At 39.0% G+C, this 12,019-nt stretch overlaps 1 protein-coding gene across 9 annotated transcripts in view; it reads right to left on the minus strand.

Moving 5' to 3' along the window:
• Positions 1-12,019, minus strand: part of Tenm2 (teneurin transmembrane protein 2) — a 1,247,217-nt gene that overhangs the window by 620,470 nt on the left and 614,728 nt on the right. The gene's annotated exons all lie outside the window — the stretch shown is intronic.

The raw sequence follows: 12,019 nt of genomic DNA on the forward strand, positions 1-12,019 counted from the left end.
CAATACATCCTTGTGATATTAAGGAGAATGGCTAGGTTAAGTATATACAATTATTAAAAATAAAAGTTTTCTCTAAGGAAGGGACATCTGAGTGGACCCTACAATGACTAATGTAAACCATTCATTGAAAGTGAGAGGGAGAGAGTATTATTAAGTGGGGTGTAAAGCCTCTGTAGTATGACCCAGCTCCTCTCATCTGAGAAATTGGAGGATGGCTAGTACTCAGGATTGGACTGAGTAAACAAGTGGTGGTACTTAACATCAGAACTGTACCAGGAGCTCATCACAGAAGCTGTGAGAACATTGAAGTCTTTGGGAAGCAGAAGAGCCACCTTGATTCATGCTAAGATGACTCATTGATCCCATGGGAAGTGAATGTGTGTGTGGAAATGAGAGTACATACCTGTAAACCAATTTCAAAAAGTCTGACCTTTAAATGAATGTTTTCCCTAGTTTATTTAGCATATGAATGAGAAAATAGAAATTAATACACCAGCCAAAATTGTGTCTTCACCATTGATACTTTAAGGATATTATTACTAAGCATTATAAACATGGGCAGCTCAAATAATAATTAGGGGGAAAATCATATGGAAATTGCTAACAAACTCATTAGAGTGTGCTTAATTATTGCAGAGAAGAGTTAGCAAGAGGATTGGAGCTTAAGGAGTAAGTCTGTTTGCACATGGATTGATATGCTTGTATGGTAATTACTCACAGCTGTTGGACTTTCTGAGTTTATTAGAAACTTAATTCCAAAACTTTCATGCTGAAAAGATTCTCTAAGACAGAAGTGCCAACTCTGTGCGAGTGATGGGAACATGGAGCATTTCCCCACCAATTTTGTTTGGTGACTGCTTCCAGAGTAACTACAGATCCCCTCATTACACATAATGAAGTGGATCTGCTCACTTTTGATTTCCACGCGGTTTGCAGAAAGAGCGAAGCCTCTGATTGAAACTGCTCGAGCCCTGTGATGAGACCGTGCGAGTAATATGTATCCCAATTACAAAACCATCTCAGAAAACAGGCTTGATGCCTGATGTATTCATTTGAAAGCAATTCGTGGCTGAATTGATCTTTAAATAATCTATCTATATGCTTGTTAATTTAATAGATCAACTGACGTCAGGAGAAGACAGGAGTGCTCCATCCTTCACACTCTGTCTCAGAAATGACAACTGATCCTCCTTGGTGATTCATTTATTATACTTTACAAATTAGGAGAAATGTACAGTGTGCCTGAGATACAGTTGGAGTTTTGCCCAATAGTTTTCTTTTTCTTTTATTTTTTTTCTTACTTGTCATCAATCAGAAAATTTAATACTGTGTCCAGATCAGTAATTTTGATCTCAGCCTAGTTTTTGTTCTGTGAAACTGTTGGCTGCTACCCTGCCTTAGGATGTTGCTGGTGTCAGTGAAGTGATTATTTGTGCTTTGTGGCATCGTCTGTTGTTATCCTTTTCAGATCTTTTGATAAGCTCCACGATTATCTAATAAGTGCAACTTAATAAAAAACAATAACATGTAGAGCCAATTGCTATCACAGCCAATGAAGTTTTCAGTGTGCGTGTGTAACTGTTCTGTCCATATAGACCAAACCTCAACATGTCATGCTGTCTGGTTTTTAGTCTTGTTGCCATAGAAGCTGCATTCCAGATTTCCAATTCTCTCATTTCTGTCTCACTAGATACCATGTCTACAAGCATTTCATTCCTCTTCCTTGCAGTGCACCCACCCTTCAAGGACCACATCCATAGCTCTATGAAAAGGTTTGTCTTACTCCATCCCAGGCAAAACACACACACACACACACACACACACACACACACACACACACACACACACACACACACACACACAACCTCTATGCTTAATACTAGTATATTATTTCTTGTCAATATAAATGCTAGTAGCAATGGTGACATAATGACAACAAGACTATTGTTTTAATTCCTATTAAGCACTTTTCTAAGTTCTTCATGTGTAATCACCTTATCTATCACTAGAGCATTCTTATGACATAGGTGATTTTATTTCCCCCACTATGCTCATGGAGTGACATAGATAATGAAAGCCCAAACAGGTAGTCCGGTTGGATGTTAAGAGATCTAAGCCAGAGTTTAGATCCAGATAACTGACCTTGTGAGTTTAATCTCGCAGGATATAAAGTGCCTAGTATAGTGCCTCAAACACAGTCCAAGTTGTTATTGTATTGTCCTATGTAATCCGATAGTTATAAAGCAGGTTACAGGCAATGATTCACAGATGTTAAATGTCAGTCTGTCCTTCTAGGCTGGCACTGTGTTAAGTGAGCATTTCTCAGTTTCCTGAATGTGTCTGCAGCCCATATACACTATTGTGGTACAAAATGAATGTTCAGTAAACACTCACTGAGTGAATGAATGAATAAATGAATGGATAAAGTAATCCGGGAGGCTTTGGGATGGGCTTTTCCCTCTCCCCAATGGTTCCCAGGGGAACAGAGTTAAATCCCCCCCAAATCAGATAAATATTAAGCCACTGAAGCGTGGATTAAATCAACCTTTCCACTTCCATTTCAATGAGTTATTATTTAAAGTAAAGCTCACAAAGCAATATTTTAAAAAGTCTACATCCTGAAGTAAAACATGGAAATTATCTGATTAATGCAGATAGCCACTCACCAATTTATATTCTTGAACTCAAGAGAATCATTTAGCTAATTGTATAGGTGATTATTATGCTTTTCACAGAAGTGTGGATCATGCATTTGGAATTGTTAAATTGCATATCCAAAAGAATCCTCTGAAATCTAATTATTGTATACTTAGAAATTCCAATAATCAGTTAAAGGATTTTTATTTCTTTAAAGACAAAAAGCTTTAAACATGTGTAAATCCTCTAGTGAGAAAGTGAATTCAAAATTTTAAAATATTATTAAGCTGACTTTTTAACAAGTGGGCCAAAATATGCATTAAAGTCATATGAACAAAAAATAGTTTTAAACCCTATTTACCAAGTGTATGAAACTAGGTATGTTATCATAAAAATAGTATTTTTATATTTGGAAAATTACGACATTCCAGGGAATGTTTTTAAAATCCTACTTATTTTATGTCCTGTATATTAATGTTTTGGTTGATGTACATATGTAAACTGTGTGTGTGCTTGCTGCCTGCAGAGACCAGAAGAGAGGATTGGATCCCTTGGAACTGGATTTACAGCTGTGAACCACTTTGTGGGTGCTGGGAACTGAACCTGGGTCTTCTAGAAGACCAATAAGTGCTCTTTGCTGATAAGCCATATTTCCACTTCCATTAGGGATTATTTTGGAAGAAACTGTTCATGTGAATACTGAGTTTGAGCAGTGGTTGAAACCCTAATTGTTGTGATAGGTGACTGATTTAGTTTTGTAAATGTTACTTCTTTGAGTTTGGTCTGTTGAGAATACAGATACAATACCAGAGAACACTTATAAAAGGAAGAGAGAGAAAAATTGAGATATGTTCATCACACACATTTATAGAGGGAGAGAGAGAGTCAGAGAGAGAGAGAGAGAGAGAGAGAGAGAGAGAGAGAGAGAGAGAGAGAGAGAGAGAAATGGAGAAACAGAGAGAAGGAGAAAAGAAACTCAAGGGTTTGTTTTCCTTGGGGGGCCTTATGTATATGTTACCTTTCTATGTCTGTTGCAAATTTTGAGAGACATTAATTGTAAGGTGGAAAAGTTGAGTTGGGCTCACATTTTCAGAGGTCGTAGACCATGAAGAGCTGCCCCACTGCTTTTTGTGTGTGTGCCTGTGGTGAGGCAGAACATCATGGTGAGAGTATGTGGCGGTGATAACAGTTACCTTCTTGGTTCCTGGAAGACAGAGAGAAGAAGGAAGAGGCAAGGTGCTAATAGTCCCACAGGGCCATGCCTCTTGTGACCCAACTTCCTCCTACTTGGCTCTACCTCATAAAACTTCTAGCACTTTCCAATAGCCCCTCAGGGTGGGGACTGAGAGCTCAGAGCATGATTTTTCGAAGAGACACTTAAAATACAAATTATATTTAGCTGGTAGAAATTACAAAAAATTACATTACACAAACTTATTTAGAAATGATATCTTCTGGAATACATTTGCTATAGTTTCATAGGCTAATAAATATACATACCATTTTACCAGGATGTGAGAAACTAAGTGACAAGAAATTTTATTCTTCACTGGTACACACTTGAGCAACAGTACAGGGCTGCTCATTTGGGGCTTCACTGTGTCAGGTTCTCCTAACATAGTGACATGTCAAATGCTTGACCACAGACTCCTCAGTGGAAGTCATTGCATACATCTTTCACTCAGTCCCATCAAATTCCCTTTTGAAAGCTCATCTTCATAATTTCAGACAAAGGGTATTTTGCTAGGACAAATGAACACTTGACGGAGGCTTCTAATGTGTTGAGGGGTTAGCAGTTGTTCCCTGGCTGGGAACATTAGGAGATTCAGGTGGATCCCTTAAACTTAAGCACATGGCTAAAGACCATTATTTACTGAGCCATCCCTTTTGTTTACGAAGCTGGTGATGCAGAGGGAACATTGGAACATGAATCAAAATATTTGAGTCCTATCACAGGTGTTGGTTTCTTCTAAGATGTTAAATGATCTTGACCAAGTTATTGAACTTTTCTCTGTCTCCTTCAAAAGAAATCAGCAAAATTCCTCAGATGTTCTGTGGGCTTGGTAGAGTAAGAAATCTTGATGTGAGTAAGTCATCCAAGTTTTTGGAATATGAGCAATGACTCCCAGAAGAGAATTCTTAACTCCATGGATGTTTGCCCTAACATTACAGGTAGCTGACATCTAATTATTTGCTGTCCTTGTGAAATATCCAATATTCTTGTTCAGAACATGAAATTTACAATATGGAAACCAAGCAGTGCTGGGGGATGTCTTTCTACATGCTGTGAATATGTGTTGCTCTCATTGGTTGATAAATAAAGCTATTTGGCCAATGTTGAGGCAGAATAAGGTTAGGTGGTACATTTGAACTGGAGAGAGAGAGAAGAGAAAAGGAGACTGGAGCAGATGCAGTGAGCCACTGCCAGGAAAAGCAAGATGGGAAAGTACCCTTAAGTCATGAAGCCACGTGGCAATGCACAGATGAAAAGAAATGGGCTGAGTTAAGCTGTAAGAGCTAGCTAGTGAGAATCCTGAGCCATTACGCCATACAGTTTGCAAGTAATATAAACCCCTGTGTGTTTACTTTGGTCCAAGTGGCTGTGGGACTGGGTGGGACACAGGAAAACTTCCAGCTACAAAGCAGCTCCTCAAGGAAGCACCCAACCATTCCTGATAACCAAAGGGAATTTCTCTCCTTAGACCCAATCAGTGGACCAAGGCAAATTTGTTGATGATAATAAAATATTACCCTTCACATAGGAACTCCATAAGGATCTACCATGGTTTTTAGGGCATTTACAGTCAGTCTTCCAGTGATTAACCAAACCTCTCTTTAGTAGAACTGTACCTACAGGAGGGGAATGGTGACTAACAAAGCCACTAAGATGAAGGAAAGGAAAGAAGAGAAAGAAAAGAGGAAGAGAAGGAGAGGGAAAGAAAGGAATAAGTAGTCTGCCAGCTTATCTTCTGGGAGCTAAATTGAAGCATACAATGGTTAGGTCTATCTTCATCAATTCACTTCTGCTTTAGAAAGATCCCTGAAGTTAGTGCTGCAAGGAACTTCAAGTGAAACTCTACCTGATGTTATGACGAAAATGTACTTGGATTAAATTCAGCGGGGGGGGGGGGGGCATGTGTTTTCAAGAACATTTTGACTAACTGGCTCCAATCATCTCTCAATGCATTCTAACAACTTTCCTATCTAAAATTCCACTCATTGTTTTATAAAGGTCTAATTCAAATCTTTATTTTTTTCTCTGTAGACTTCTATCAACTATCTTAGTCCTAATGGTTTCTCTTTTTCAGAACCTTTGAACATATATGTTTTGACAAGCTCATCTCCTTAACATGAAAGGAGTGTAAACTGAGAGAGACTGAAGCCATGTCTGATAAAGCTATATATCTCCAGCCACTCAGAGGATCCACCCAGCCTCTGCCTTTTATTCAGCTGTATTTACAAAGTGAGCTACATCCCCAATATATATGTCTACCCTCTGACTTGTGTAACCACAGATGTATCACCAACACTTCAAACTCAGAAATATCCAAAATTAAGTTTTATTTCCTCCTAGATTTGCTCTTCCCTGATATTTTTATTATATAACCTAGAAACCTTGCACACATCCTCAATTTCTCCCTCCACTAGCTCTTCTATAAACTCGGTCAACTGTATTTCAGAAAATGATACAAGATAATGAAAGAAAATCCCATTTCGTGGCAGTAAAATATGTTTGTCAAGTCACATGAACTCTTCGTTTTCAATTTTTGTCAGTGTGACTCAGGGTAGGGCATTTTCCTTCAGAGCGTATTTTCAGAGAAGAAAAATAAGTTGACTAAAAGCAAACAGATGGTGCCTGCTTTGTGGTAGATGCTTATGCCATTGTATAGGGATGCCAGTCACCTGTTCTAGAGCGGGCCACAGTTCAAGCAAAATAAATAAAGGGGCTCCTTTGGAATTGAATGGTAAAAAGCTTAATCACTTCAGAACTCATCATCGATTTATTTCTCTCAACTGGGTAGATTTAAATATGGCTCCAGTGGCTGCCTTACAAAAATTCATTAAAGAGCCAATTCAATATGGAGTGCTGAGTAGATTTATTGATTTGCTACTCCAGTGTCATCTGGGCATTTTATTATGTGTATATGTATTCATATATTTTGCAATAGGACAATTTATTATGTAGAATATAGAACAATTTTCTCTAAGAACTTTCTCTGGCACAATGGATCCAGTATACTTTGTCCCACAGACCCCATCCAAATCAGTGGGACCAATGATGCTTTCTGGGCACAAGGTCTCCATTTCTTGCACTTCTGGGCAGGAAAGAACTAGAGACTTCTTGACTAGGTGCTCCTTGGTGATGAAGAGACTGATTAGGGCAACTCTATAGACGGCATTTAAAACCCCTTACTTGATCATTACCTCTGTGAGTTAGCAGAATTAGACGGATTTGTAGCTACTTCCTCTGGGCAGTGGACACATTGGCAAGGTCATTAAGTATTTTGTTGAGTATATTCTGACTGCCTGGCATCCTTGTATGTGCTAAGGTGTTGAGCAATGATGGTTCAATTCCCAACCTCACAGTGTTCACCATCAAGAGAGGGGTTGAGATATAATCAGCAATCCAGCTATGTAAGGAAAGGCCAGAGCGTTTACAAAAGTAGATGGCAGATGCCCTGCCCAGCCTGGGCTTGAGGAATTGAGGCTAGGAAGGAAGTTTCTAAAGAATGAAATTGTAAAGCAAATGTTTCAAGAGAAATAGAAGTTAATAAGCAAAGGCCAAAGTGTAACAAGATAGAAAGAACATTCTTAGGGAAAGTGAGATGAAGCTAAAGCAAGAAGTTAAGCTCTAAGTCGTCAATGAAAGCTCATTTTGAGAGATGCCCACCAGAGAGGCAGGAGCAAAGTCTACCAACTCCATGAGGGAACCTGCAAGACTACCCATCACATTCCATCCTTTTCTCCTTGCTCTTTGCCCCTGAGCCATGTCCAGCTTTTGTCTTTGTGCACATCTAGCAGGTTCTATCTTAGGAACTTTGCCATCATTTACTTCCTCTTCCCGGAACAAACCAGATGTTTCCACAGGTGCCCATTCTTAATGCTTAAGCCACAGCTCAAATGTCAGACTTCAGAAAATCTTCCCTGGACCACCCTCTACCACACAGCCCTGACTTCTCTGTCTTTTCTTTACGTGCTGAGCCACTATCTGAAGTTACGATGTTACTTCCTAGATTCCTTACTATTTTCCACAAGTATAATATGCAGGCAACAAGAGGGCAGGGATCAGATCTATCTTCAATCCCCAACACTCGCAGCAGGGTATAGCATACAGAGAACCCTGCATGAATAACTAATGGATGCATAAATGAATATGTAACAGCCACAAGTACTGCAATAGGAGAACAATCTCTGCCAGTGATCCAAAACCCTGTTGGCTACATATGGACACCAGGGAGCACTTTCCTAGGTAAACTGACAATAAATCAATTTTCTTCATATTTTTGCCTCAGGTGACAATTTCCCACTCTGGGGCTTTCCCAGCAGAACAAAGCTACTCAAGGATACAGCTCCATGTATCTCTGCCTTGCTAATTTCCCTTCTGGGTAGCAACACTTCCTAATGTTGCGTTCCTAGAATACTGTTCCAGTTTGGTTTCAAATAGCTTATACATAGTAATTATATTAAAAAAAAAACAATCATGCCAGAAAATGTGAGGTTTCAACAGAAAACTGATGGTTGCTGAAAGGATCACATAGTGCTGACCTTTGACATTGCCCAGTGTGCTACACTTGGACTTCCCAGAGCACCGTCTTATTTGCTCTTGTTTCTGTCTCCTTTGCTCTCAATAGGGACCGAATAACAACAAGATCCAACAAGCAATGCCTTTCTGGGTGATTATAACACACCCTGGGTGGTGACATAAGGCATAAGAAGTGCAATAATGCCCCCAAATTCCAGAGAGTTTTGTGGGCTTAATGCAGTTGACTGTCTACATAAGGAAGAGAGATCCAGCTGTGTGTGTTTACTGGACACTGCAAAGGTGAGTGTGGAATGTTATTATCACCCCATCAGTAAGCCGGGAAAGTGTTCCGAGTTTGAAAAATACCATCCTGGTTTATGTTCTAGTGTGAAGTCAATTCATGTACTTGCTCAGTCCTGGATTTCCTATGATTTATTTAAACTATTTTGGTCCACAGAGATTGTGATGTGAAAATAATCAATTGAAAAATACATACCAACAATGCAGTGTGCATAAGATTTAGGTGCCCAGGGTTTTATAGGCATCAAATTAAATATTAATACTTAACATTTATGGGGCCTTTAGAATCTCCCAGGGACTTTAACATGGGTTAGTTCATTTAATCTTCAGAAGAACACCAGGAGGGGAATCCTCTCCAATTCCTCCTTTTCTGGATGAGGAAACTGAGGCTTGAGCAATGAGGATATACACCTGAACTTAACACATTTAGAAAGGACCAAACTCCTATTTTAAACTAGGTTGCCTCTATCTTGCAGCACTCAGAATTTTAACACTGAATCCTTTTGCTTGGTTCAACATCTAATTTTACCACTCAAATGCTCTGACTCTGGATCTGTAGTCCTCACTTCTGAATGTAGAAAATGATTTTGATAATTACAGGATTTACCTCATTGACTGTTTAGGGTGGGGTTAATATAGCAGAGTGCTAGGTTCATGATAGACTAGTACTTAATGAATGGTGATAATTACCTATTGTTATCACTTCATATGCAGCTCTATTAACATTTCAACTATGTAAGATTTAAAGGCACAGACTTCTTTTGGATGGTTGCCCATATATTTAGAAGACAATATAAGCAATACAAATTAAAAATCTATCAGCAAAGAGACAAATGGTCAACTGTAGAATGGTAGTAATGATAATATTGTTCTAAAGACTTTCTCTGTCCCTATTCTAAAAACTACTTCCTGTTTACAAAATAATCTTAGTACCAAGAAGTAAGTTTTTAAAGGTCATATAATAAGCATAAACTAACCCAGGGCAATTTGCAAATTGCCTACATTCTCTATACCTCCTTATATTATGGGCACTCTTTCTCACTACATAGAACAGAAAACTATGTCTGTATGTGGGAAACTATGAGAAAGGGAAGAAAAGGATATTTCTAGAATGGAGAAAGGACTGACTGGGAACTAGGTAGACTGTCAGGAGACAGAATACCATCACAGAAAAAGAATCCCAGGTTATGAGCAAAGTGGGAATGGGTATACAAGAATTAACATTTTTAATGATTGAAATGTAAAGGGAAAGTAGACAGGGTTTTCAATGTGAAATTATGGACTTTGTGTCACAACTATAAATAATGGAAGCAAAAAGACTTTTATTATGGCAAAAAGGAAAAAGGACAAGTACCTCTGGAAATAATGCACTCAAAAGGGAGAGGAAATACCTTAGAATCTCTCTCTAGAAAACCCAAGAAAAAGAGGAACAGAAACTTGAGTACACCAATAAGAATAATAACCTGAAAACAATAAATGTAGACGAGCTACTACAGAATCAGAGTTTTAATTGAGTAGGGCAGCCTTCTGAGGTCTAAAGATGTCAGGGAACTGTTTCCCATGCATGGGTACAGATGTGTGGCATATGAAGAGTGGCCTTGGAAGCACAGCTGGCCAGCTCTAAATGTAAAGCAAGATTGTTGCCATCTCTGTTTGCACATAACCTACAGAAATAGTGGTCTTCTTAGTTTATTCAAAATAATGTGGCTCCCTCTAGATGTGACTAGCAAATTTAAGATAGTAGGAGCAGGGTTGGAACAAGTCTAAGCTTTCATCTTGTGGAATTAAAGGCTCTTATCTGTACTGATTTCCTAGGGGCATCAATTATACATTCCAGGTGTCTTGAGGACTTGGGAAGATGGTGATCAGAACCACTGTCTCTTCTCTTAATCATAACATATCAACAGGTAAACAGCAGCATCTGTCGCTGCATTGAAAATAAGACCTTCTATTCTCTCTTTTTAAGGAAACTTATAGACTGAATTATCAGAGCCCAGATGAAATCCAGTTAATAGCTGAAATTGCTGTTTTCTTTAGCGAGTTGCCTTATCTCTTTTTAACAAGCCTTACTTACTAGGGTAATTGGACTGAACTCAATCCATTATCTATGGATTAATTCATTAGGGTGGCTTAAACTTTGGGAAAATGGATGGGTTTTAACAGTCTGCCCCTCAATTCCACAAATTGACACTGTAAAACAAGTATGTGCTATTTTTATGGAGGCTCCAATTCATGAAATAAAAATCAATGAAGACATTTCCTTCTAAGTCCCATGCCATCCTTATGCTCTGTAGTTTCTCTGGAAGCCTTTGGGTAGAAGAAGGGCAACTCTAATCAGAAAGAGACTCATTGTCTTTGGGAAAGCATAAACAATGCATTTCTGGGCCAGTACCCTTCTATGTGGCACTCCCGAGTACAGTGGTTCTCAGCCTTCTAACGCTGACACCCTTTAATACAGTTCCTCATGTTGTGGTGACCCCCAGCCATAAAAGTATCTCGTTGCCACTTCATAACTGTAATGTGGCTACTGTTATGAATTCCAATGTAAACATCTGTGTTTTCCAGTGGTCTTTTGCGACAGCTGTGAACAGTCCTTCAGCCCCTAGGATGAGAACCTCTGCCTTGAGGGCTTGTTGTGCCTTTGGGGATGGCAATCTGAAGCCCATGCACTCTGTCTTTGTCAATCAAGAAGCTCATTCAGGAACTGAGAACCCTGAACCTTTTTTTGAGGGTGCTCATGGGACCATATATGATTCCCCCTTTGTTTTGATGTTGTCCTCTTTTACTTGTAGGCGGTGGACAGATTCCATGATGCTCAGCAGTGGCTGTGAAACACTGCTCTCACTGTTCTATCAGAACCGCCTGAGCCTTTAAAATGCAACAATTCCCAGGGACCCATTCCTTAGAATTTATGATTTAGTAGATCTGGGCTTATGCCCAGACATCATTTTTTTTTAAAGCTTCAGGTGAGTCATATACAAAACTCAGGTTTATAAGCTACAAACAGAGTCATGTTTCTGTTTCTATTTAAAAAGAACCACTTAACCAAATGAACATAGAGGACTGGAGCTGTTTCCTATATAGCACCAATCAATGGGTTTAAGTTTATTAAGTACAGCCATCAATCTAGGAAGCCATGATAGAAACATGGCATGGAAATCAATGAGTTATTGCCCAGCCTGAGATCATACCATGTACCAAAGAACCTTGTTTCCTATAGTGCCATTCTGATCCCACTTGAAGCCAGTTAAAAAGACTGACAACAACCCCAAGTTTTGAAATATATGGATATTGTAAAGTTAAAGAATTGTGAAGTTGTAGCTAAGCTTCATGCCAAAG

Source organism: Peromyscus maniculatus, chromosome 8 (assembly GCF_049852395.1).
Source record: "Peromyscus maniculatus bairdii isolate BWxNUB_F1_BW_parent chromosome 8, HU_Pman_BW_mat_3.1, whole genome shotgun sequence".
Taxonomy (NCBI): Eukaryota; Metazoa; Chordata; class Mammalia; order Rodentia; family Cricetidae; genus Peromyscus; species Peromyscus maniculatus.